The sequence below is a fragment of the Danio rerio genome, chromosome 15 (assembly GCF_052040795.2).
Source record: "Danio rerio strain M-AB ecotype USA chromosome 15, GRCz13ab, whole genome shotgun sequence".
Taxonomy (NCBI): Eukaryota; Metazoa; Chordata; class Actinopteri; order Cypriniformes; family Danionidae; genus Danio; species Danio rerio.
Window position 1 is genome coordinate 15,224,655 of NC_141035.1, and position 27,289 is coordinate 15,251,943.

Here is a 27,289-nt window from a genome sequence, read left to right on the forward strand (position 1 = left end):
GATAGATAGATAGATCTAAATGAAAACCAGAAAATACATTCACTCTATATTTCTGTTGGCTTTTGTTTTTTTCTGGAAATATATGCTGTCTTATTCTAGGACACCAGTGCACGCTGTACATTCTCGTCTTTAATTGGAGTCCTTGAGAAGACAAAGGAAAGTAAGAAGAAAACATGAACAGTCTGTTGTGTAACAGTGAAGCCGATGATGCGCAGGCCTATAAATACAGACTGGCAGGAGCAGTGCATCGTGGGCCAGTGTTTCCCCTCAGCCCACTCGCCTTTGTTTATTCCCATCCGCCTAGTTTGTTATGCCTCTGCACCGCTTTGACATTGGCAGAGAAATCAGGAAACACAATGAACAGCATCGACTCCCTCGGACTTTGACCGATGCCTCGCTCGCTGTATGTGTGACTCCCTCGTACAGGAAAACAAATCATCAATTTGTCACACAGCAGCTTCTTCGTTAGCAGGTACAGTTATGATTCTTTCAGAAAACCAACAGTATATGCTCTGTGCAAGATTAACGGAAGATTTCAACACAAAAAAATCACATTTGCTTTTAATTTATTTACCTTCAAGCGAATAGAGATCTTAATGTTTTTGTTTTTCTTTTGTAGAACATTGAAGGAGCGTTTTAAGGAAAATTATGTTATTTGGACATTATGAAATTCTTAGACAATATCTACCATCATTTTAGAAATTAATGAAAAATAAAAAAAAACAAAACACATACAGACAAAACAAACTTGATACTGTGGACTGAAATTAAATAATCAGTAATAATTTTGTAAACAATGCCCTATTCCAAATTCAAAGGCCTAATTGTGTCACATTATAAGACCTCAAAATATCACCAGGAGCCATCAATGCACACTCAAAATGCTTTTCTTTTTTTCTTGTTTCCAGTCCAAAAATCTTTAAAAAAAATTTAATCGAGAAGCATTTTATAGACAAGTGAAAACAATTGTTTCCTTGATAATCTGCAAAATAATTTGCCAATAGGAAAAAGCTAAATAATCTTGTTTTTATTTTGAAATAAGACTTATAGTTTTGACTTATTATTTCTGAAAACAAGACAGTAGATTTTCCTGTCTAGGAAATGCTTCTTGATTTAAGAATTTTTATATATTTGCAATCGAATCAGTATTTCTAGCCTAAGCCTTACGTTTCCACCCTTCTATTTTAATGTTTATTTTGGATATGTGTGTAAAAACGATTGATGGTAACGTCATGATACACATTACTTTTGAAAATATGCATAAAAAACATGCACACAACTAAGTAGGATAAACTTTTATTCCATAGGAAAAGATGCACATAAACTGTGATGGAAACACTGTGATGAACAAATTACAGTATGTGCATTAAAAAACTGTTGCATCATATCCTGAGGAAAATGTGTGTGAATAGACAAACCAGCAGGCTGAGCACACTGCAGAACATCTTAAATGTTGTTTTGGTCATTCTAAAACACCCTAACTGTTTCAGTATTAATGTAATCTCATAGCGTCAAATGCCCCCTATGCGTTCATAGTGTGTTAACGATTATCTTCTGAGGCGCAAATACATTTATTAAATACAGAAAGGGTTGACAAAGCTTCTTCTACCGAAGTAAATTCTGTTTTTACTGTTTATATTTGGCGCCAGTTAATCAGGAAATTACAATTGTTTTTATATTTGACTCGTTGGATGGAAACGCTGCTTTATTCTCACATCTTGTATGTGATATTCCAGTTTTGCACATACATTTTTGTAATATATTTTGATGGAAACATAGCTATTGCCTACATTTTAGTCCCACACAGAACAAAGTCACGTACGAGAATGGCTCGCCTTTTGTTCATGAATAATAAGCCTAGATTCATTGTCCTTCGACATGTATTGTTGCTAGATTAATGGGATTATATTATTTTTAAAAACTATTTTTTAGTACTGCTTACATTCTGAATGTTATATTAACCTCTATCACTTGATCAATAAAAAAGGCAAACACACAGGTGCACTTTTAAGTCTATTAAAACTGATCAATGTGTACAAAAGTTTTAAAAAAATATTATAAATATCACACATTACATTACGTATTATACTCAAATATTTAAATAGTAATGTAAAATTATGCAATAACTTGAGCAGCTGTTTTCCCACGCTAACTGTCTCTGTTTCACTGTTTCTTTTTAAATATATAAGCTCATATTTGCTATAACTTTGCATGAGCAGATCAAGTTCAGCTAGAGAAAGAAATGCTGGGTTCTTTTTTTTTTTTCAGATGTTGCCATGGTCACTCGTAATATCTGCGATTCAATGATAATGCCTTTTTATAGTCACGGTGTGCGCGCTTAACTCTGAGTTGGTCTACTCAAAATTAATTGACCTAACTCAGATCAGCTATTCTGAAACTGAAAACTCTGAGTTTTTAATCTCTCAGTAAATAAACTCAAGAGTTCAAGTTTAAAGTGAGTTGCTTGAACCTCCTTACTGAAACAGGCCCCTAAGGGAACGTGATGGTGAGGGGGAATGGTGGTTGGACAAGCAGGAACGAGCCGGAGATGTGACACTTCCGATTACAAAAGATGTTTATTTATTTATTTAATTGTTCATTCATTCATTCATTCATTCATTCATTCATTCAGTTATGCCATACTGTGGAAAAATTCATTTTCATAAAACCTTTCACATTAAAAAAAGAAATAAAACAAAACATGTCAGTGTATGTTAAGGGATCTTTGTGAAAGCATCAATGCCAAAATAATAACCTTTATTTTTAACAGTATACGTGCAGATCATTTCCCCTGCTAGCCTAGAGCTAATCTACCTCCACAGTCGTCTGTGCTTAATATGAATTCAGCATAGCTCAGCTGTCAACCCATCCAATCCACATCAGCTTACTAGTTAAGGTATTGCCTGCAGTGGTTAAAGGAGAAGATGCAAATGATAAACACACATAATGTGAAGAGATGGGTCCCAACTCTCACTGTCTTTTCCTCCGTGTCTAAATTGTTAGATAATGCTTTTGAATGAGTCGTCTGTATATCTTGCCTTTCCGGCAATTCTGCCATGCATTTTCTAAGCTTCTAATGAAACAATATATCACCTTCTCTACCCACGTTCCTCAGCCTGGATACGGGTTTGCTAACACTTCGGCTTTCATCTTCGAGATGTGGGAGATATTATTCATAAAGTGTAAAAATCAACTCTTCAGCTATTTACTGCAAGCCCACCAAGCGGAGAGCAGAACAGAAGCCCCAGGGAGGATGTCACTAAGACCAGCTATTTCAGCTCTGTGTCTGGAAATACTGCCGGATGCTAACAAAGTAACAGACAGTTCAACCAGAAATAAAAATTGTCATCATTTACTCGTCCTCCTGTTGTTTCAAATCCGTGTGGACAGGAGGTTTTAGTGCATTGTCCAAGTTGCTGTTTTGCATACAATAAAAGTTAATTAAGTCATTGGTGGTTCTTTAGGGACATTCATGAAAATGCAAATCGGTGGCTACCAGCACTTTTAGAATAAAAAAAAACAAAAAACATCCAAGCAAAACAAAATTAACATTCATGGCTTCTGATGATACAATATATTGTACGGTGGCCAGGAGGCTTAGAGCACTTCAACTTAAGAAACCTTTCCAACTTAATGCAAACTGACCAAAGCACACAAATATATAACTTACTTCAATATTTGTTTCTTTTTAATGGGCTATTTTTTTTCATTTATCTGCACTTTTTGTGAATTGTATTTGAGGCCTTGATATGAAAAAACCGTATAAGTCCATATTTTCACTTGAATTGGGAACATTACATTGACATTTCCAATCTGGCAACATCGTTTAAGACACTTTTCATTTGATGCACTTGAGCTCAACCCCTCTCACTGGAAGAGCTGTGATTGGCTGTTTTTTTTTTTTTTTTTTTAACAAAGAGGAGCTACTCTATCTCCCAGCTTCTTTTAATTTTCAGTTGAAATTGCATCAAATTTCAAAGCATTTCACAGGGCTTGGGGTCATTTGGAGAGTTTTAATATTGCCTGGGGGTCATTAGGAGCCTCTGCTTAATGGTTTCAATAAATTATCTCTTTTTTAATGGCTCATAATGCTAAGGTCAGAAAATATCAGTTTGATTTTGAGCTGTTTTTTCTCACAACTGTTACATGAATAATTGCAAAATAGTTATGAGTATTTTTAAAATACTGCTGAAAACGTTTTTCAACCCTTGAACAGTTTTAAAATATTTACAATCAATCAGTATTTACACTTATTTAAATTTTACAAACAAAAGCTGCAAAATAACGAATGCATTTATGATTGATTAAAAATAACATACTGTAATGTAGCTGTGTGATGCCATGTTTACACTTGAATTTGAGCTTGCAAAATTCGAAAAGGGGTGGGATTTAACAAAATAATAAAACATTTTAAAAAGGGAGCGATTGATCCCTATTTTTAATGTCTGTACAGTTATATATATATATATATATATATGGTAGTTTGTAAACAACAATGGGAGTCAAGACGCAATAATCATTGGATCTCAGATAGTGCATCATAGTGGACGATTCCTGTTACTATTTGACTGACACTTTTTTATTTGTTTTCTTTTTTTTATCCTCTTTTTGCTTAACTTTTGCATCACATCCAGGGGCAGACTGGCCATAGGGAGCACCAGGACATTTCCTGGTGGGCTGATGCTCTATCTGGCCTGCCACCTTGACTCTGGGCTGCCGCCCCCTTCACCCCCTCCCCCCCCTTTTTTTTTTTCGAGAGGATTGCATGCTTATGATGACCACGATTGGTCCTGCATTACCCAACACATCATTCACCAATCAGGCAATACCTAAATCATCATAAATAACTAGTTTCATACCACAGTTATCTTCATTTTGAAGAATCCCCCCTTCCACCCCTACACCCTCCCTCTTTTCCTAGTTTGGGTGGCACAGTGGACAAATGGTTAGCACTGTTGCTTCACAGCAAGAATGTCACTGGTTTAAGTCCTTACCAGGCCAGTCAATGTTTCTGTGAGAAGTTTACATGTTCTCCCTAGGCTCGTGTGGTTTTCCCCCGAATTCCCCCGTTTTCTCACCACTATCCAAAGACATGTGACGTAAGTGAATTGACTAACCCAAAATTGCCACCAGAGATGAGCTCCTAGTCAGCATTATATCTCTCCATAGCAATTCCTAATTAGTCTTAGCCATAAACAGCAGGGGAACTCTCGAGATCTACTTGAGCTCAAACTCCCCTCTTGCCCTGCAAATGAGAGGGAGCCCTGGGCTCGAGTATCATCTGAGCTCAGGGCTCTCTCCCAGTACAGCATGCCAAACATGCTTTATAGTCAATCATCAGCTAAGTGTGAACTCTTGAAAGACAAGGGTATCAGTGTTGCTATAGGTACTCTATAAATAATGCAGAGTTCCACACAATTCATTCGTGTTGGCCCAAACAAAATTAAGTAACAACAAATTTAAGTGGATTGAACAAAAAATAAAATCTAAAAAAATCTCTAGAATGTGTTGTTTCCGCTCATTTTAAATAGGCAGCTTTAACAAGCAGCAAAATGTGTTTGTTTGTTTGCTTGCTTGCTTTTTAGTCTGGAATTTTGCAGTTGTGGAAAGGTTTTTAGGGAATTAGCTCAAAGGGAATTGAAGATTCATTTGAACGGGGCTTCAAAAGAACCAACTCTTTAAATGTGAACAAATGAATTGTCCAGCGATCGTTCAAACAGACAGTTGACCTCAAATATGGCTATCACTATCAAAAATAAAAACTCATTTATGATTAAGCAGGATTACAAGATCGAAGTTTAAGACATTCGATTCACAAACATGCACAGGGACTTTATACAAAATGGAACTTTATTGACTAATCTAACAGAAATTAACACCTAACACAAACACACATTCATTCAAGTGTAGAGAACAATAAAGGAAGAAAAAATTGAGTTTGTGTGTAATGATGGAAAAACCCCAAGCGAACCAAAAATAATCAGCTTAACCCTTCTATGATCTCTTTAGGGTTACATTTTGTTTACACCAGTTCAGTGGTAGTCTGGAAGTGTTACTTGCGTTCCTTTTGTTAAGTGAAGAACCTTTGTTGAGCGTGTGGGTTAGCTGGATTTTCAAGATTAGGTGGAAAAACTGTTTATTTTTTCATGCCACCCTAAACTTAATTAGACTCTCGACAGAAAAGTAAGAAAGAAAGGTATCAGAGATGGGAATGTCTGAGCTATGGGATTAACTAATTTTTTCTGGGTCCCGTCTGCTTCCTGGAGTCGTCTGGGGTTCTAACTCTGGGTTTAAGTCCTTCTGTGGTCTGGACTCTTCTAGAGTGTCATGGGCTGTGGCTTTAGGTCGTACCCACCTTCCAGAGCCAAGTTTACCAATGAGAAGATACATTTGGTTTCAAAGTGAGGTGATTTGCATAGGCATTCTTAGTGTAAACTGATGCAAGTTTCTTAATGTTAATATGTTGCACACGCATTACCATGATATGTAAACAAACATTCAGTACACCCTGCTTTGCAGGGAATTAATGAATCTACGAGCTTGTTTAGAGTTAAAAATTGATTGCAGAAGTATTAAAACCATAGCAAGAAACTTGTTGCAAAATCTGATTACGCATAGAGAATAAAAGTTTACATTAAAAGCAAGAGCTTATAGACGTTTTTGGTGTTTCCAGTTCTGAGCATTCCTTCATGTCGTAACTACCTTGGGATCGGATTACAACAGTCTATCCAGTCTTTTCCGGGTTGGAGAAGCTGACGCTGTGTTATTTGTTGAATAAAAGCAAAGTAATTATGTGTCTGATCGGCATATTTGCTACAGTTTTGTGAAGCATTGCTACAAGTATGCCTCTACAACTTTTCTCAAGGTTTGCTTACAGAAGCCAACCCTTAGTTCTCTCTTCTTAATGATGTTGATGTTGTTATCCGCTTGTTAAGTGTGACGTCACGCGGAGCGGCTTCCGGTTCCAAGCGCTCTATTCCATCGAATGGGGAGATTCATGAAATGGTCATAATAAACGTTTACAAAGCGATTTAATACTTTCAAAAGTCACGATCGCAATATATATGTCCATGCCCAATATCCGATGGCCAGAATATGATTCATTGTTTTATAAATTGTTAAAATTTGGTATTTGTTATGCAGCAAGCCTAGAGATTGTTGTGTACACTATGACTTTATGTAAAATTAACTTTAATGTGTGATAGGAAAAAAACGCGATCATAAAGGAATGATTTCTCCACTCAAATGAATGGCGGCTTGGACCCGGAAACAGTATACATACGGCTAGGCTTGCTGCATAACAAATACCAAATTTTAACAATTTATAAAACAATGAATCATATTCTGGCCTATTACTATGACCATTTATGTGAAGCTGCTTTGACACAATCTACATTGTAAAAGCGCTATACAAATAAAGCTGAATTGAATTGAATTGAATACGTCACAAACACATCACCACTTAACAAGCGGATAGACTGCAAGTCATGATTATTTGGAAACAGTGTGTTGTCTCTATATGAATTAGAACTGACAATGACCAATCATTAGACTCAAATATCTTATAGTTTGAACCTGAAAGTGTCTAGGGTGCATTTCACCCTACAGTTCTGAGCTTATATTTCTCAATTCTCACTTTGTTCCCTCTCGCAGTCAGTGTTGCCAGATATAGTTGACTTTTTCCAGCCCAAAAGCTGTCCAAAACCTGCCAAAACATGCCCAACATAATAGATTAATATTTTATTTAATTTTAATTAGTTTAAATCAAAATTAAACGTAGTTAGTTACTTTAACTGTAATGATTTTTTTACGATACAGCAATGAACACCAGCAGTCACAGACCCACAACCTCCTCTCACACACTGCACTTATTGTTCTGTTGATTACACTATCTATTAGAGTATGTTTTTCTTTTGAAATTGGGTATAAATTCATTCCATTTGGCATTTTTAATTCTTTTGAACATAATTGGCCATAATTGGCGACCCCGAATTAATAAAGGGATTAAGCCGACAAGAAAATGAATAAATGAATGTATTGAAGTTCTGTCTTTTCCCCTCAGATTTGTAAGATATAAACTTGCATTTCTTGCAATTTGTGTTTCATGTTGTAAACAAGTTTCTGTGTAATAGAAACTATTATCACCACTCACTATAATCTCTTCATGATACTTTTTAGAAGAGGTTTATTCATCAGCTTGGTATTAGACACTTTCTAATTGGAATTTTCAAACTGTGTTGCATGCTTTATTGCAAACATTAATAATAAACAAAAAAATAATAAAGGTCCATTGTCAGTAGTGTACAGTCTGCACTGCTTACAAAGGAAAATGTAGGGAGAGAGCGAGAGAAAAACAGCTTTTCAAACCAAGCAGCTCAGTGCAGCAAATGTCTGTGTCCTTGAACATGGGTGAATGTTTTGTAAGGAACATTTCATAGGAAAAGCAAAAGAAAAAAATAGATAAATTATACAAATGCAACTGTTACATGAATAATTATGAAATATGAGTATTTTGACTGCTGACAAAAATGACAATTTGTTTTCAACCCTTGAACAGATTTTAAATGTTTACAATCCATCAATATTTACACTTATTTTAATTTTACAAAATTGCTACAACTCATTACTTTGTTTCTGATTGATAAAAATAACATACTGTAAGAGTATTAGTTGTTTTATGCCATGTTTACACTAGTTTGAGCATAAAAAATTCTGACATACGATGCTGCGAAAAGGTGCAGGATTAAACAAGATGATTAGACATTTAAAAAAAGTGTGCAATTGGTCCATATTTGAAATTTCTGCACAATGAGGCCAAGTTTTGATTTTTGATTGGTCTCACGCAGCCATGTGATGCAATTTTGCAGGTCAGTTCACCAATCGTAAACTTTCCAATGTCGTGAACTGTGAAACTGTTGCATTCGTATCTGTATGTATGGAAGTCTATGGGGTGAAAAATGAAGCGTGACCACAGCTTTACCATGGTCTGAATCAAGCATCACAAGACTATTTGTCATTCATTTATTAATTTTCTTGTCGGCTTAGTCCCTTTAATAATTCGGGGTCACCACAGTGGAATGAACCGCCAACTTATACAGCAAGTTGTATACAGCAACCCATCTCTGGGGACTAGACTATTTGTTTTACATAGAAATCACTAGCACTAAAAGTATCTACAATCTGCTTGTATAGTTCTAAAGTCAAAGCACTAGCAACCGCACAAGCAGACTGTGTTGTCTCATTGTGCAAAAAAAAAAAGCTTGAACTCACTGAAAAAAGTACTATGAGCAAATCAGGCCCAACAGATGCTCTCTGACAGCTCAACATTGACCCACTGCTGACTGTCAGCCTGGTGCGTCACAGCCCAAAGGTTTATTATCAGTGAAATGTTCAGTGACAAAAAAAAAAAAAAAAAAAAAAGAAATGTCCATTTTCAAAAGTTATTTTCTAACCAGCCATCTTTTAGTCATTAACACTGCAAATCTGTGTGACAAACTTAGCACAATCTGCATAGGGAAAGCTTCTGCTTCAATACAAAAGTCCTCATTGTGCAGATTTCCAGTGGGGCAGGAATGACGTCGGAACTCGGAAGAGTAATTCACTGTGGGTTACCTTTGAGATGTTCCTATGGGGTTACCAGTTTAGTATAAAAAAATAATGTTGGTGGTAGACAGCTTGTCATGTGAGAAACACAGTTTTGAAACAACTGAACCAGTTGATCACAAATCAATTCACTGTTTCGAAGTGTTCAAAACACCAGGGACACCTGCTTGTCAAAACTGTAATAATGCATACGTAAACTCAGGCAAAACATGGATTCAGATTGGTCTTTTCAAACACAATGCAAACATGTAATTGAAAATATAGCCTATACCATCTAATATCATGAAATAATAAGTGCATGCATAATGCCTGTTTCCACTGAGTGGTACGGTGCGGTAGAGTTCGAGATGCTTTTTAGGTTTCCACTGTCAAAACGTACCAAAAAGCAAACTGCACTGTACCACTTTTTAGATACCCTTTTGAGGGCACCTATCACAATAAAAGAGTACCAAAAGGTAGAGCAAGACGCGCATTACTATTGGTTAACAGAGAAACGTCACTAGTGGGTACACAAGCAGAGGTATGTAAACAAAGAAAAATACACAGCCGAGACATTACACATTATTATATATACATATAATAACGAGCCATGGTCGACTCGAGCTTAAACAAACCTTGTCGTCATCTTAATGAACAGCCACAAAGCCAAGAAGAGCAGAATCTACCCTGTGCCCCATAGTTGTTTGCAAGGCCGTCTAAAGCACCAGTGGTTTCACTTTCTCCCATGCACTCACCACACGTCCATATTTGAAATAACGAACTTCTTGAGCTGATGATAATAACATGCGTGTGATTTATTGAAGTTTGTGTGATATCTGATCCTTTCAGAAATGGACAAACACAAGAGTAAAGAGCGGAAAAAACCTAAAAGAAGCTGGACAAAACGAAGGGGTATTTTTTTTTCTTTTAGCAACCTAAAACATTAACAAACTGCTAATATCATTACCTTTTGGACTATTATGAACTCGGAATGATGGAATTACTTTTTTAACTAAAGCTTACATGTGCTAGTGAAGATTATAGACACATGAGAGGTTTGCACTGACTGTGGGCTATATTTTGTGTTGTTTTTTGAAAACAAATAAGGACTAAATGTATGCTGTGTGTAGTTTTTCTGTAATTGATAATATATCAGAGACTGTAAGGGTCTGTATGTGTTCATATATGTTGCATTTATTTATTATTTTATTTTTTAAAATTGCAGACGTTAAAAGTAGGCTATTTCACCCTATCATTTATCTGCAGTTATAATCAAATCCTTTTTATATAAAAGGTTGTAATGAACATGATCCACAATTATTTATGTGTATGAAGCATCCGTTATGTGAGAAGTGCTTCATTTATGATATGTTAACGATCTATACAGCTTTACTTTCAATTCATTTGCTACTTTCTGATGTACACCACACCATTGGTACCATTTAGGTAGTGGAATTGCAAAGGTAACCTATACCGACCCTTACCAAACCATACTATACTGTACTGTACAGTTCAGTGGAAACGTGCTGTAAGTGTTCTTTTGTCAAATTCCAAAGCTTATATTGTTAATGTTATAGTTGGGTTTGCTAAACAGGAAGACAAGAGACAATTAACTTTGTTCCTTATTGTTTTACAAATGTCTCATTTAAATGTCTACAAACTCATAAAACTCATCCGAGACCTCTTTACTTTTTTGCCAGTACCTGTAGTGGGCATTCTGAGTGAACCCAAGTGAGAATTATTGTACACTCTTAATGTTTTGAAATAGTAATGACATCAAAAATTCCAGTTTAAGGAAATTGCATGACCTTGACAATTTGATATTCACTCCGAACCAATGGTTTGAAACATTCGTATAGGTTTTGAATCTTCATGAAGTGGTGCTTTAAAAGAGGCCACATCTGTTTGTAGATGATATTGCATTTGACCACATTGGAAGCCATTTGGTGAACCATTGGAAGCCATTCCCCCTCCCTGATGTGATTGCATGGACAGTAAGTACAGCAGAATCGTATGACACCATTACAGCACACTCCATTAAAGATTGTAACTCACTGCTTGTGTTCTTCGAACGCAGGTTGTGAATGAATGTTATATATGTAGACCTACTGCATAGTGTTAAAAACTAATGAAGCATTGTTATGTTTGAAAGCTTTAGGCTGAATACTAGTATGTTGCAAAACAAGTAAAATATGTCTTATGGTCATCCGGGCATAAAGAAAACAAAAAAACTATTACAAATTAAGATATTAAACTAATATGTTTAAAATATGTTGAGAAAAATCTTCAATTTGAGAGAAACTGAATTTTTAAACGAATTAGGATTTCTCAAGAATATTATACAGTTTGGTTGTACATAAAATATATAATATTTCTTAACATTTTCTTAATGTCATCAACAAATAAAAAGTTCTAATGCTCTCTGAAGTCAGTGGGGTGAGGCTGAGAGCCATGGGAATGGAGCTAGGCCAGTTGCATGAGTGATAATGAGCAGCACCTGTTCCCTCACCGGTCTCGAGTCCCACAGAGGAGATAATAAAATGAGGAGAGACAGCAGGAGGAAGAAGAGAGGACCAAGCCTGGACACTTTATATTTGGTTCAACTTTTAGTTTACTGGTAGTCAGAGATGGGAAGTAACAAAGTACAATTACTTCATTAGTGTACTTAAGTAGATTTTGCTGATATCAGTACTTTACTTCACTACTTATTTTTCTGACACCTATTTACTTTTACTCCATACATGTTTACACAAATATCTGTACTTTCTACTCCTTACATTTTTAAATCGAGCTTTTTACTTTCCTTTTTATGTGTTTAGTGGCGCAATCTATATTATTTCTTGTAATTGTGCAATTGAGTGCCTTTTTATGCAGTCAATTATTATTATTTTTTTCATTGCGCGCCTGCGTGCTGTACCACAGCTTTTTCAACCAAGGCTATCATGCACCGTACTTAGGGTTGTTTATGAAGATTACAATAAGAAAGGCAAAGATGATTTGCAGTCAAATACGATAAGAATTTGTTTTAGCAAAAGAAAATATATTTTTTATTTTTACTACCTAGTGAAAATAACGTGTAGTAGTAATGAGTATTTGTGTTACTTAAGTACATATTTAAGGCTGTACTTCTTTATTTTTACTTGAGTACAAAGGTGTAATCAGTACTTCAACTTTTACCAGAGTCGTATCTGTACTTCTACTTGAGTAAAAGATGTGTATACTTTTGCCATTTCTGCTGGCAGTCTTCGTGAGAAGCTGCCATATATTTGTTTGGTTTTGTCATTATGAAAATCATTTAAAAAGTTTGTGTTCTCTGCCACCTTCTTTCCAATGGCCAGGGGGACTTATTATTCCTGTTGTACTGTACGCATATGGAATTGGACCCCAAAAAAGAGGTACGTACCGAATCATGACTTCAATATACCGTTACACCCTAGATAGATAGATAGATAGATAGATAGATAGATAGATAGATAGATAGATAGATAGATAGATAGATAGATAGATAGATAGATAGATAGATAGATAGATAGATAGATAGATAGATAGATAGATAGATAGATAGATAGATAGGTAGATAGATAGATAGGCAAACTAAGAAACTCAAATAAGTTTTGAACAAGTGAAGGGTGGGTATATGATAACATTTTTTAAATTTTTTTGTTAAACTATCCCAGTTATGTGCCAGTCTCTCTTGTGCTCTGTTAGTCATTCAGCATGACATTTATGTTATAGACTACATTCTTCAAGAATTGTCAAGTTATGATTACCACAGACTTGATTTTACCTATTATAGAATCTTAAAAAAAATAAAAAGAAAAGATTTTACCTATTATAGAAAATTGTATTCCATTGTAAAACCCTCATACAAAACTCTCAAGGCGACTCGTGACAAATTTTTTCTCCCAGGTTTTAATGTCATGCCTGTACCACTCTATTGGAATAATTGGATTCTGCCCAATAAATTTTGCCAAGTAAGGGTGAATGTGATCACACCTATACAACGCTTTAGGGAAATACAAACTCCAGTTAATTCATAGCTTGGAATTCAAATTTATCGCTCCGATTGGCACAAAAGAACTGAAAAGCACCAGTTCCTTGCAACCAACGTGAACACAAGCAAAATATGCACATAGTACATATTACCCTCCATGCAAAAACCTTTTGCATACAAAACAGTGTGGCTGTATAATGATAGGATTTTCATTTGTATGTGAACTATTCCTGTAAGCACTCCCGTTTTGGATTTAATAGATTTCAGATCATCTTTCTCTCTGTCTACTGGCATTTCAGGGATGCAGGGCAGAGCTGATGTATTTAAGAAGCAAATCATCTGGAAGCTCATGGGGAAAGCATTTGATATTAATGCTGTATGACTGTATCGACTGCTGAAACGACCATGATGCAAACACACAGGTAAAGATGGCCCTGGAGATGTTTACGCCAGCACAGTGTTCCTTTCATTAACAGCACAGCAATGTTTATTTATACTTTGGCCATTTCTGTTATACCCAACGGGCTGCTGGAGTGTCCTGTGATGATGAGCTAGTGTAATCACTGAGGCCGGCTTGTGATTTATAGCTTACAGCGCAGAAGCTAAAAACAGATGCTCTTTAGAGCACTTGATTTCTACAAGTTTACAAGCCCTATAAAGCACTGCAGTAAGTGAAGGTCTGACATTACTTGGGGCTTCAGCAGAATTCTGTATTTTACACAGGACCACTGAACAGTAATTGGAAAAGACTTCAGGAAACTCACAGGTTGACCATTTATCACAAGTTGTGAGAGGGATTTTATGCCCCTGGTCCCACAGGGTGTAAATGCTGGGGTTTAATGTTTTGAATAGCTTAATAAAATTGAGATGGTGTTTATAAAGGGAATTCATTTTTTATTTATTTATTTTTTTTTTATGTGGAAGAGTTTAACGATGTTTGTAATTGAATGTCTTGGAGTTGTCTCATAATTCTGACTTGAACAAAACCCTAACCTTGTAATTTTGCTTTAACTTTGCAATTCCCAGAAACCCCCTCACAAAGTGTTCTGCCATTTTTTGGGGTTCAACATTTCTGAAAATAGCCAAATATTTATCTGTGTTGAAATTCAATCCATCTGAAAAACCTTTTACACTTTAAGGACTTTTAGGGCTTTATTTTAACAATTTAGGCACAAAGTCTAAAGCATGGCATGGAGCAAAAAAAGAACATTAGGGATGGATTCGAATCCACTTTTGCTGTTTTAAGGATAGAAAAATATGCTCTTCTTCCCGGCACATAGTCTAATAGGGTTGTGTATATTCTCTGAATTAGTTATAAGTATGTTTTGAGCATAACGTGCATTAAACTAATCAAGAGTCTCATCTCTCGTTTTCTTTAAGAGTCAGTTGTGTTGCACCATGACTCATTTGCTATTTACATGGCAGACTTTGTAAGTGCAAAAACTGAAAGCTTTACCAGCAGGAAAACAGTTAAACAAACCATCTGCAGCACAAGGATAAAGAATGAGCCTCCTCCATTCAGCCTCTTTACTTTCTCTTTACTTTTACTCTTTACTCCTTTACTAACGTGATTAAGGAAACAGTGTTGTACACACTCCACTGAAGACATCTATTAGCCAACACATTTCTAAATTCAGTTCTATTCTCCATTAGACGAATAAATTAACAATAATAATGAAGTGTGGTTATATTTAAACTCACAAGAGTTATATGTCACACATGTGGATGATGCATACATTTCCAAAACCTAGCAGGTGGACAAATCTAAGCTTGTTTTTTTTTTTTATTAAAACAAATAAAAATATGCATATACTAAATAATCTGCTACTAATAATAATAACATTATCCAAGTGCCAATTGTCATAAAAAAGTCCCCTGAAACAAGGCATGGAGGTAGTGTTTTTTTTCTATATTCATGTATATATATATATATATATATATATATATATATATATATATATATATATATATTTTTTTTTTTTTTTTATCCTTTTTTTCTTTCAGCAATGTGCAAGTGTTTGGACCTGCATAGGCACATAACTAACACTCACTGCGCTGGACCTTAGACCTGCTTTTGTTTGGCTTTTTTAGACCAGAACAACCAAGAGTCCACAAAGTAACGCAAATAGACTTTCTATTTAAACAATGTTGTACAAAATGTAAAAAAAAAAAAAAAAAAAAAAAAAACTAGGGTTGCGTTGGTCTGTAATGGCAAAAAATCAAGCCAAACATGTCTTGCACCTCATTGTGCGGGGTGTATGGTAGGGCTCTTAAAGTGGAAAATAATTTTGCACAATTGTGGAACACTGAAACAACAGTGTTCAACAATAACTGTTTGATAAGAACCCTGTTTATTACTTTTATTTTAATACAATTGTATTATACTATTAGTACACATATTTTTACCATTATAAGTGAACCTCAAAGTACAAATTAAGCTATTATTAATTACTCATTTTACACATGACTTGTTTAATCTTTTAATTAGCTTCACTGAATCTCAGTCTGTTGTTTTATGGTTACAGTTTTTTCTTTGTGAATAGATTTCACTTGAACCAAAGTGTATAATAATGACTTTAGAGAAATGATGCAGCAAGATATTTTAGGTGTATGCTGATGTGGGAAATGCTTAGAAAATAATCAACTCATATGGCATTAAGCACTTATTTGCAGGCCATGGTAAAATTACATATCTCGCTTTAAACCTCATGGAGTTTAATTTAAAGGATAGAACCTTTCAGCAATTCATTTCTACATTATTTGCCTGCTTTTGTTTTTCCTTATCTGTACAATTTAGAAAAATAATCATATTACATATTTTGTAAACAAAAGTAACAACTGAGCAATCAAAATATCTATGTTTTGACATTTCATTTTACTACTAAAACATCATCTATATTTCAGAGCTAAAAATGTCCCAGGTTACGTCTGTAACCATAGTTTCTCGAAGAGAATGAGAAGGTGCATGTAAACCAATGCTATAGGAACACATACTATTTATAGCAGTCCTAAAGCCCATGTGAAATCACTCCAATGTAATTGGTGGGACGTCGTCACGTTGCATGACGCAGCAATGTGTGATATCACACCAGGAAGCTTATAAAGCCTGACTGCTCATACATTTTCAACTTCCAATTTTGTTGAAATAAGCATTCCAGGCATTCAGGAAATATGGCAACGAGATGCAGGATCTCATTACCCTCATGAAATCATGATTCCCATTTAGGTCAGGTCAGAACCCCGCACTCCTCCACAGTCTGCCATATGCAAGCTTCAAGCATTTATCCTTGCTCATCCCACAGGATGCCCATGCTTTCTCTCAGTGACAATGAAGATCAGACACCCATCGTGGCATGTTCAGGTGACAGCCTGGGCCTACTACCACTCTCTGGGGTGCAAAGCATGGTCATACATCTGGAGTTTGCTTTCCTGGGCTTCTCCGGCGGTAGGTCCATAGGTATCATCATCCTAGTCCAGCCGCCAGACCAGCTAGAGGGGTAAATTCTCCTAGCCCTTGTCCCCCTTCTGAGCTTATGCAGGTAAAGAGGGCTTTTTTATCCATCCCATCCTTGTGTGCTTCCACCCTAACCTCCCCTAATGCCAGGACGGCCAGCGGGTATGAGACTTTTTCCTAGATGGTAGACACCACCACTTGTAGAGGTAAGCTAAGACCCCCATCCAAGGCATGTGGGTATTCTGTGTCTCTGAAGGCCAGAGGGTCGATGGGTGGAGCCAGTTTCCTCTTGATTACTGGCCAATTCTGGTCAATCGGCTGGAAACTAAGCCTGGTGTCCGAAAACGCTTGCTGTGTCATTCTCTCTAGTCCCAGAAATGTGTGAGCTTATTCTGCTCTGCTTAGCAAGTTCCCCATTTGTCGAATCCCAGAGAGTTCCTCCAAGGTCTCCAGTATCCGACTCGAAGGAGAAGCCAGGTGTTCGGCCTAGTACGACGAATGGTAAGCCCATTTAATCTAACCGTGTGCTAGAGATTGGTGCCTTCTATGCATGATCCCTGTTGGCGATCTCTGCCACATTCTCAGGAAGACTTGTGTCTTCCCTACCCGATAACCAGCTTGTACTATGTAGCAATCCCTCTGGGTAGGGCCTAGTCCACAGGGGCGCCCCCAAGGGGTGGCCATGGCCACCCCTCGAAAAACTCTGGCCACCCCTGTGGCCACCCCAATATAATTTTGCTGTTGACATTATTGATTTAAATGTACTTATAAATTCCCAATATTTAAATTAATAAAATGCAGCCACTAAATTATTGTTGGTGTTATTGACGTAGCTGATTCATTGTCTCTCCCCCTTAATGCTGTTTCAGTGGTGAATGCTGGTAAAAGCAAAAAGATGCATGTGCGCAGAAAACCATTCCCGCGCGCCTCACGCACTCCCGTGTGAATCCCGGTTGGTTGTTTGCATACACGCCGACAAAATAGGCGCCGCTCATGCGCCGTGAAACGGAGTAGAAGCCTTTTGTGCAGAGGTGTCGGCACGTAGCGAGTTTTGAAAGTCGACTAAAGTTTATATAATATGATGATGACGATGATGTTACTTTCACTAAGCATGGCTTCAAAGCAGAAAGGAGGGTTAATGAGTCAGGGAGGTAAGACTTCATAACATGATTTCTTAGCCATGATCTGGTCTAAGACCACAGATAATTCTATAATACATTTTTTGTATTCTTTAGAATTGTCATAATTAATTTTCATGCAAAAGGTTTCTTAAGCATATCACTCCAGTTGTTGTTTTCCAGTAATATTTAGGATTGATTTCTGTTATTTATTTAAAATAATAATTGTATAATAACACTAACATAATTGTATTTTAATACAATTATGTGAGTTACCAAACAAATTTCGTTGTATAACTACAATGACAATAAAAGTTCTTTACTTTACTTAATACTAATTGTATTAATTTAAAATAAATATAAATAAACTGTTATATTTATTGAATAACAAATTAACAATTCAAGGGAGGTGGGGTGTACAGGGTGGTTCGCCCAGGGTGTCATTTAAACTAGAACCGCCACTACCCTCTCCGATCGTCGTTGACAGCACTCACACACCTTCAATAGACAGCAATGGCAATTTAATATTTACCTTAAGGTACAGTTTATCAATAGAAGAAGCTACATAATAAAATGCCACAAAAAGCAATATGGATAAATGATATTATTAGGTATAGTGAGTGTCTATAAAGTAATGCCTTTCATTCAGTTTGTTCATTTGTTTGGGTTATTAATAAACTCATTATTCTTTCATTGATTTTCTTTTCGGCTTAGTCCCTTTATTAATCCAGGGTCGCCACAGTGGAATGAACCGCCAACTTATCTAGCACATTTTTACACACTGGATCCCCTTCCAGCTGCAACCCATCTCTGGGAATAATAAACTCATTAATCTTCATTAATTTCAGACATGGCATATACTGTATGATGTACAATAAAAGCGCTTAAAAAAAGAAGTTATTTATACAGTATATATATATATATATATATATATATATATATATATATATATATATATATATATATATATATATATATATGAAAAGTGTTTTTAAACTAAACATAGATTTTTATTTGGTTTGCACATGTACTTCCTGAATTATTTCAAGGAATAAATTGCAATATTTCCAAAAAAAAAATTTAAATGAATAAAAACTACATTATTTCATTTACCAGAAACAAAAATATAACATTACACTTAATTAATTATTTTTTTGTGTGGCACCCTAAGATTTGGTGCTGCCTCTTCTGGCCACCCCTAAGAAAATTTTCTGGGGGCGCCACTGCTAGCCCATATGCTTATATTGTAACCAGGTCTCCTTATTGGGTAGCAGGTGGCTTCCGCACTGTCCATTCCCTATGGGACTGGTACAGTCGTGTTCTAAATTCCCTAGTCTACAGTTAGCTTGGTAAAATAACTTGTACAACCCCTTAAAGATTTTAATTATTCCCATATTCTGGTAATTAAAGCACCTGAGGACATTGGAAGATTGTGCTTTTGGTGATCACTTCAGAAAACTCAGACGCTGCATCAAAACCGATGCCATGGAAATAATATCCCAACAACGACGTATTGTCAAGTGCCCAGGTCACATGTCCAATTCAAGGCACTAAAATGTTGGACCATGGAGAGGGATCTAGAGAGGGATAGATAAAAATGGGTAAAGGTTTGGGGGTAGACTGCTCTTGGACACTCTGCAGAGGGGGCAGAGCACCATTAACCTCGGGGCAGGACAATGAGAAGGATGATCACCAGGGAGCGCTGCACCCTGAAGCACCGGAGGAGACAAGGTTAGCAGAAAAAAAAAACCCAAGGGCACTGGAAATGGGCAGGTGTAAAATACTGTAGTTGACACTGCGCCTCCCCAGTGGGGACTGCCCCCATAGGCCTGATGCCCCTGGCGGAAAAAATGAAAGACCCCTCCTCATAGATCTGTCTCACAAGGGCAGAAAGCATTCATCATACATTCCAGCAGAACTAACTTCCTGCCTTTCTGCCTTTGAATTTGACAGTTACACTAGCCAGAACCTCCACAGGGTCCTTATATTTGGAACACTGAGGTGGCAGATCCTCATGTCTCAGTTCCATGCTTACTGTATCTCTCTCCTCAGAGGCAGATATGTGAAGTGTGAAATCTCCCTTGGGGACAGAAGAGGCAGCAAAGTAGGCTTCAGACCTGTGGGAGAGAGACCTGGATATCACGGGTGAAAGAGGAGAAAGAGCCTTCAAGGCCTTCTCCATCACCTCTGTGAGATCCATTTGTGATCCCCATATCTCAGTCAGAACTTGGCCTTGCCACTTCTCTGCCTTCTTCTCAAAGTATGCCAATGGCTTCTCAACACTGCCTTTTTGAGGGCTGACTGTGCATGATCTTCTCCCAGGCATTCCATACACAATTCATGAGTGTCATGTACTGTTATAAAACTAGGAAAAAGATGAATACAAGGTTTGAAGTTTCTTTCTGTCATTATTTGAATTATTTTACTAAATAAAGAGAATGAATAGGTAAGTGCCACACATTGCTTGTGAAGACAAAAGAATGCACACAATGCAGTGATATCTCAATTATATTGTAGTGATTTCACATGTGTTTCAGGAATGCTATAAATAGAAAGTGCTTCCATAATTTTTAAAGACATTTCAGATCATGTCAGTAAGCAATTGGTCCATTGTTCATTGAATTTTACTGCAGGCTTATTTACAAACAAGGCACAATCCAACACTGGAATAACAGTAAGATTAAAATTAAAGAGGATGCTGTGCTGACTTTTGGATCTGACAGTCTTTTGGATCTATTGGATCTGACAGTAATGTTTCATCACACAAGTGTGAGGAATGCTTTTTTATCACATGTTCATTGTCTGTTAATACCGATTGCTTGACATGTACTGAATATGTATATAATTTAAATGTGTCATAGAAAAAAAATCTGGATATACCTCGGCATAGCTGAATAATTCAGTACATGGAAACGATATACTATAATCTTAAACACCATTGTTTTCTCATTGTTCTATATATTTACATGGGATCCTTAATGTATGCCTTATGCTGTGTTTGATTGACTACAATGTTTGTAAGTAATTATTTCCCCTTATTTTATAGGTGTATCTAAATGTGCATTAAACATACTATGCATATGGGACTCCTATTTTAAAACAGGAGGCCTAAAAAGGAGCACTTTTGTAAACCAGGCTGCTATGCATGACTACGGAATGTTCACAGCTCATCAGAACACAGAGTGCAGGATATCCATGTGCATAAGGTCAGTTCAATTGCATATTTTGTTAGTTTAATACTATACTGTAAAAATCGCTGCATATGTTTGTAGTGAGGCAATAAACACATGTATACTGCTTAGTATTCAATGCACATTTTCGCTTCACACAATACCACTCAGCTCTTTCTGTGAATTTTCTTGAGTGAAATCATACCAATCTGTTTATGAAGAGGTTGATATTAATCTCTGCCTGTTTTATATAAACGTTAAGGCTTTCAAAATACAACTCTAAATTTATCTCTGTTGGTTCTTTATGTCGAATATAATTATAATTTAGCCCATTTATTTAATTCAAAAAACAACTTAGAGGCTAACTAGGTTACTCTTGTGGCATGAAGAGAGAGATGAGAGAGAGAGAGAGCAGGCGCTAATACAAGCTGTGGAGAGTCGAGTTAGGTCTAAACAGAGGTCAGAGCCAGCTCCAAATGTGTTGTGCGTCAAAGTGGGCTGTACAAACCTCCTGGGATTTTTGATTGATTTATTTAATGTCTTGTACATGACACAGAATCCAAGCTATTGTGATTTATTAATGTCTACACCTACCCCTCACAGTAGCCTGTTGTGTGCTTTCTTAACGTCTACACCTATCCCAGTCCTAAACATACTCCTTAGATCAGAGAAGCCCAAAGTAGAGCCCACAGGCCAAAGTTGGCCCATGGTAATCTTTGATTTGTAGAATCTATGGTAACTTACTGGTAGCAGTTCACCAGTAACTTACTGTAAATCAGCAAGAAAACTGTATTTACATTTACAGCACCATTTATCTTGCAATATGTGTATTTACACTATTGTATTTCTTCACTGTAAAATATACAACAATTTTCACAATCTGAATCTACAGTAACTTACTGGCAGCTGTTCACCACTAACTTACTGTAAAACGGCAAGAAAACTGTTCACATCAAAATTTACATTTACAAAACCATTTATCTTGCAATATGTGTATCATATAGTAAAATACAGTTCATATTACAGTTGAATACTGTGTACTTTACAAAACTGTTAACAGTGTACAAACCCCTAACATTGTAAGTGGACATCAGTCGTACAATACTGAAATATTGATTGACTTACTGGCAGCAGTTCACCAGTAACTTACTGTAAATCAGCAAGAATCCTATATTTACAGCACCATTTATTCTAAAATATGTGTATTTACAGAATTGCATTTCTTTACTGTAAAATATACAGTAATTTTCGCAATGCAACTTTAACCCCCAGGGGTCGAAGACACAGGGGTGTGTAAGCCTTTGGATGTGTCTTCATAAAGTCGAAAAGTGCTTAAATTATACTTTCAGTTTTGATTATACAGATAAGACCAATACATCAATCGAATCTGTTAGGTGTCTAGTTTTTATTGAGTACACTCACAATAAAAACAAACGTGTGCGCTTTTGCAAAACATGGATAATATACAGTGGAGGAATTCTGTGTTATCTCTCTCCGTGAACTGTTTTTAGAAACGCGTCAGCAAAAAGGACTGAAACTCCGTCAAAACAAAACACACAAACATGAGACACATATCTAAAGAAAGCTTGAAGTGTCTACTTATAAATGCAGTGAGTGCATGTTGAAAACGAATATTGTTTGATAAAGTAATCAGTATGAAACCAAAGCTATGTCTAGTTTCTCAGTCAGAGCTCATTAGAGTTACTGCTACCACGCCCACGAGGCTTTGTTATTACAATCGTCTGCGCAACATGTAGACTGGTCAAAAAAAACACATCATTAAAATGAATGGGAACTCGGCAAATAATCAACAAAGAGGCATGAGAGTTATCTACAGAAAGCTTGAAGTGTCTACTTTGACATTAACCAATTCAAGTTAAAACACATAATCTCTTTTCATGTAATCTATATAAAAGTATGAACTTATACGGATTCTCCTGCATCGCCTCATTATAGCTAACGTGTTCCTGCCTCTCAGTAAGCGCTCTGTTCATATGGAAATTAACTGAGGTAAGCCAGGAAATAATGTGCACACTCCCCAAGACATGGCATCAAACGACAAGTTTTATCATAGATAAGCACGCTACTTCAGATGGTACTGGACAGCGATGAGGAATTTTCTTTCTCCTCAGAGGAAGAGCGTGACTCTGATGACGAGCTCATACATTTTAAAGAACGTTTAGACCCAGCTGAGGATAGAATTCCTGTCGAGTAAGTCTTTTATTTTTACCTTCATGATTTATATAAAATATGTCCTTACAGGCCACTTAGAGTTTCATTGCTATACAAAGAGTAACCTATAACGTATATAGCCTATAATGATAAACATAGGCCTATATAATAAAATGTAATGTTTTGTGGAATAAACAATTATATGTTAGTATATGTATATATTTCCATAGGGTACCATATATAAATATATAAAGGTAAGAAAACTTAATCACGCCAGCTCCGGGCCGCAGCCCAATAGTGGTTATTTTACCACAGCATCTATTGAATTAATAAAAAAAATATATTTCAAGTAGCTACTTAACTATAATACGGTTCAAAACAACTACATTATTCACTATTAATTACTAATAATCTTTTCCCAGTGAGTATGGTAAACTTATTTGTGGTTGATAGTGTTAAAATATAGTTTCTTAGTTATATGCATTCTGTTCTCTCATCAAGTATGCATATGCTAAGCTATTGTGAAAAATATATTGACAGTTGTTTACAAAAAAAAGGTTTTTTTAATGAGTTTATTAGGGAAAATTAGTACTAGTATCAGTGAACATCACAAAAATGTTAATAATGTAGTTTATGGATTCAACTTGCTTATTTTTTTTTTTCCACAGCGGTAAAGAGAGACTCCTTCCTGTACATGAACCTGGACCACAGCTAAGACCATGTAATGCTCACACTGGGCTTTTACAAACCTTACACCCTTTATTATCTTACCCTCTTCATATTTACATTGTTGATTTTGCCCTGAATGTGTCTTCTGTACATAATGTTTCATGTGTAAATTCAAGTGCAAGCTTTATATGTAAAGTGCATTTATAAGTAGAGCCAGATGGAATCTGCGGACGTTTTTTGCTATTTCTGCCGAGAATTTTGGTAAAGTCTGCAGATTTCTGTGGAATTATTTAGGAAGTATCATAACTAAAATCTTAATATATGAAATAAAAAATAATACATTTTTAACTTTTGTCTAATGTTTAAAATGCAAATCCATTTTGATTTACTTATTTGGTAAATAAAGCAAATTTGTCATATAATATATCTAGTAAAAAAACAAAAATTATTTCTGTACAAACTATACAGTGGCGTAGCGGACGGGCCCGCAGGGCACGCACCGCGGGGGGGCCCCGCGTGATTAGGGGGCCCCGCGTCGTCGCGATTTTCAATAAACTGTTGGGAACAACTGTGGTCGGAACCAAAGTTCACACGTCTGTGTTCTCTGAACACCTCTCAAGCGGTGGACTACTTCATTCTGATTGCTTGCCGCCAATGTTGCCAACTTAGTGACTTTGTCACTAGATTTAGCGACTTTCCCTTGTTTCCCTTGATTTTAGCTTTATTTCCCTTGTACAGTCAAACCGATCTACTTCTCCTTTATTTTAACAATTTATTTGGACCGTTTATTCTTGTTCACAATCACAGATATTAATGACAGTTTCTGAACTTGTCTGAGTTTATTTCATATGAGAGATTACTGCACATTCACTACACATCTATAATGACATACTGTATTCAAACAGCAATAAATTTAGTTAAATAAACATGCTTATATAAAGTGTAGTGCAATTATAAATACCCCTTTATAAACCATAGGCTGTTAAACAGAAACGGTAGAACGTGATGACGTCGGTGATATGCAAATTGACGTATGACGTATCCCCCCCCTTCATCAGGGGGCCCCGTCAGCGATCCCTGCAGGGGGGCCTCCGCATTTTGCGCTACGCCACTGAAACTATATTGTACATAAATCAGATGAACATTTTCACATTAGTCAATAATATGAATGAAATTAAAAAAATTAATAAAAATAGATTTACACACATTTATTCAAGTAAATAAATGGAATTCTGCGCACACAGATTCCGGGTGGGCCTATTTATAAGTAACTTTACCAGTAGATTTGCTATATGTAAGTTTACAGAATTTTACACTGTGTACTGACTCTCACAAGTGTATATCAAGTTATCTTATGTGAAAGTTACATTTATTTTGCAAACATAAAGATATATACACTTATTTTTTTCTCAGATTCTGTCTTGAAACTCTTCCCTCTAATGCCGAGTTCAGACTGCATGATTTTAGCCCTGATTTTAACTTGCCAAAAGGTTATGAGAAATTGCCAACAAATGGCATTATGTAGTTATTAACGAAAGATATATTACAAGACCTCGGGTTGTTTCCATGTCACTTCTTGCATTTGTTTGGTTGTGAGACGTATTTTGGACAAGTTGTCTGTGATTTTTCTTATTTTAAAGTAATGTAGTGTGAACTCTCCTGTCTCTGATCCATCCTACAGTGTAAACATAGCACTGATAGAACGCTAGACCAGATAGTCACGCAGTGTGAAAACATCAGTGACATGACTACTTTGAAAATCATGCAGTCTGAACTCTGCATTAGTCACATACTTGTCTGATGGCTTATTATGCAGCTCATTATGCAAGTCTTTGTTTTCTCAGGTGTGAATCACTGCATAGTAATGATTGTTCACGCCTTCTAACATAAACCATTTTCACTCAAAAAATGACTTAATTTAATATATTGTTTATTGTGAGCAAGTAAACTCGAAGATTACAAGATCCTGTTCTCAAAAGTCTTGTGAGCAAATGTTCTCTATGTGTTTCATGGCCTTGTTTCAGGAACAAACTTTATTTTTTCACTAACTTCGCATAAATGTTTCTTCTTCTTTTTTCTTTAAACACAAATGCATACAAACATGCCACTTATGTATTATTGTAGCCCAGCTTGTGCAGTTTACAGTGCTATCACAATATGTTTTTAAGATACTGAAAACAACACAAATGTCTGTGCATATCAAAACTTCTCCATGGCCCCAAAACAACCCTGGGGGTTAAAATAGAGTAACATACTGCATAACTGCACTACAGTGAAACTTAATACAATTCATATTTAAGTTGAATACTGTTTAATTTACAAAACATCATTAACATTACACTGTAAGTGGACATCAAAGTCATTCAATGCTCAAATACAAAGCAATTTATGACCTTTGAAAAGTATGATATGGTAGTGCAATTAAGTAAAGTACACAATAATTTTTGTTCACAACACACGTTGCAATGGTTTATCATAATTTGAATCATAACTATGTGGAACATTTAGATTTTTTTATTTGCTTATTTTAAATGTACTTACAAGCCACAAACCGATTCGATTTTGGTTAAATTTTCTATTGAATTTGCTTTACATTTTGCACATGCACAATGAACACATGCTGTTCTTTTCTCTCTTTAGATAATTTAGTCAAGCTTTTTTTTTTTTTTTTTTTTGAATTGATTCAAAGCAAAGGTTTTCTATTTTTTACTCACTGTATACTGCTTCGCATCAAGCTCATTTGTACACCAGGATTAAAACGAGAAGCTTAATCAAACAAATCAGCAGAACTGGTGTTCTCTGGTATAGTCTTTGTAAAATAAGAGGATTTGAGTTACAGTTCAGCTCTGGATGATAGAGATTGTTTATGGTGACGGAGACGCACACATAATCCCATTAAAATGAACTACGGGGCAGATCTCAAATCTGTTTTATTTTTTGCATTCATTGCCGCCATTTGCATCAGTATAATCAGTCATATTGCTTATTGTGTTCCAAGAAGTGAACAGGTTGCAGGCTGGAGAACTTGGACAAAAGTCTTTTATTTGTAACACTGGATTAAAGTGATTGTGTGGATATTTTGTCTACATCTAACGCAGAGGATTCTTTCTAAAAGTGCAAAGTGTTTTAC

At 36.0% G+C, this 27,289-nt stretch overlaps 2 long non-coding RNA genes across 2 annotated transcripts; one reads left to right on the top strand and one right to left on the bottom strand.

The window, feature by feature from the left end:
* The first annotated feature begins 334 nt into the window (after window positions 1-334).
* LOC147833613 (uncharacterized) lies at window positions 335-25,577 on the top strand. Its single transcript, XR_015509133.1, has 6 exons — window positions 335-472; window positions 11,494-11,576; window positions 12,921-12,977; window positions 13,876-13,998; window positions 21,195-21,354; window positions 24,159-25,577. It is a non-coding gene; the product is annotated as an uncharacterized LOC147833613 (long non-coding RNA).
* On the bottom strand, window positions 21,287-25,841 carry LOC147833614 (uncharacterized). Its single transcript, XR_015509136.1, has 2 exons — window positions 25,272-25,841; window positions 21,287-24,619 (listed from the first exon to the last, which is right to left on the bottom strand). It is a non-coding gene; the product is annotated as an uncharacterized LOC147833614 (long non-coding RNA).
* Window positions 25,842-27,289: the final 1,448 nt, after the last annotated feature.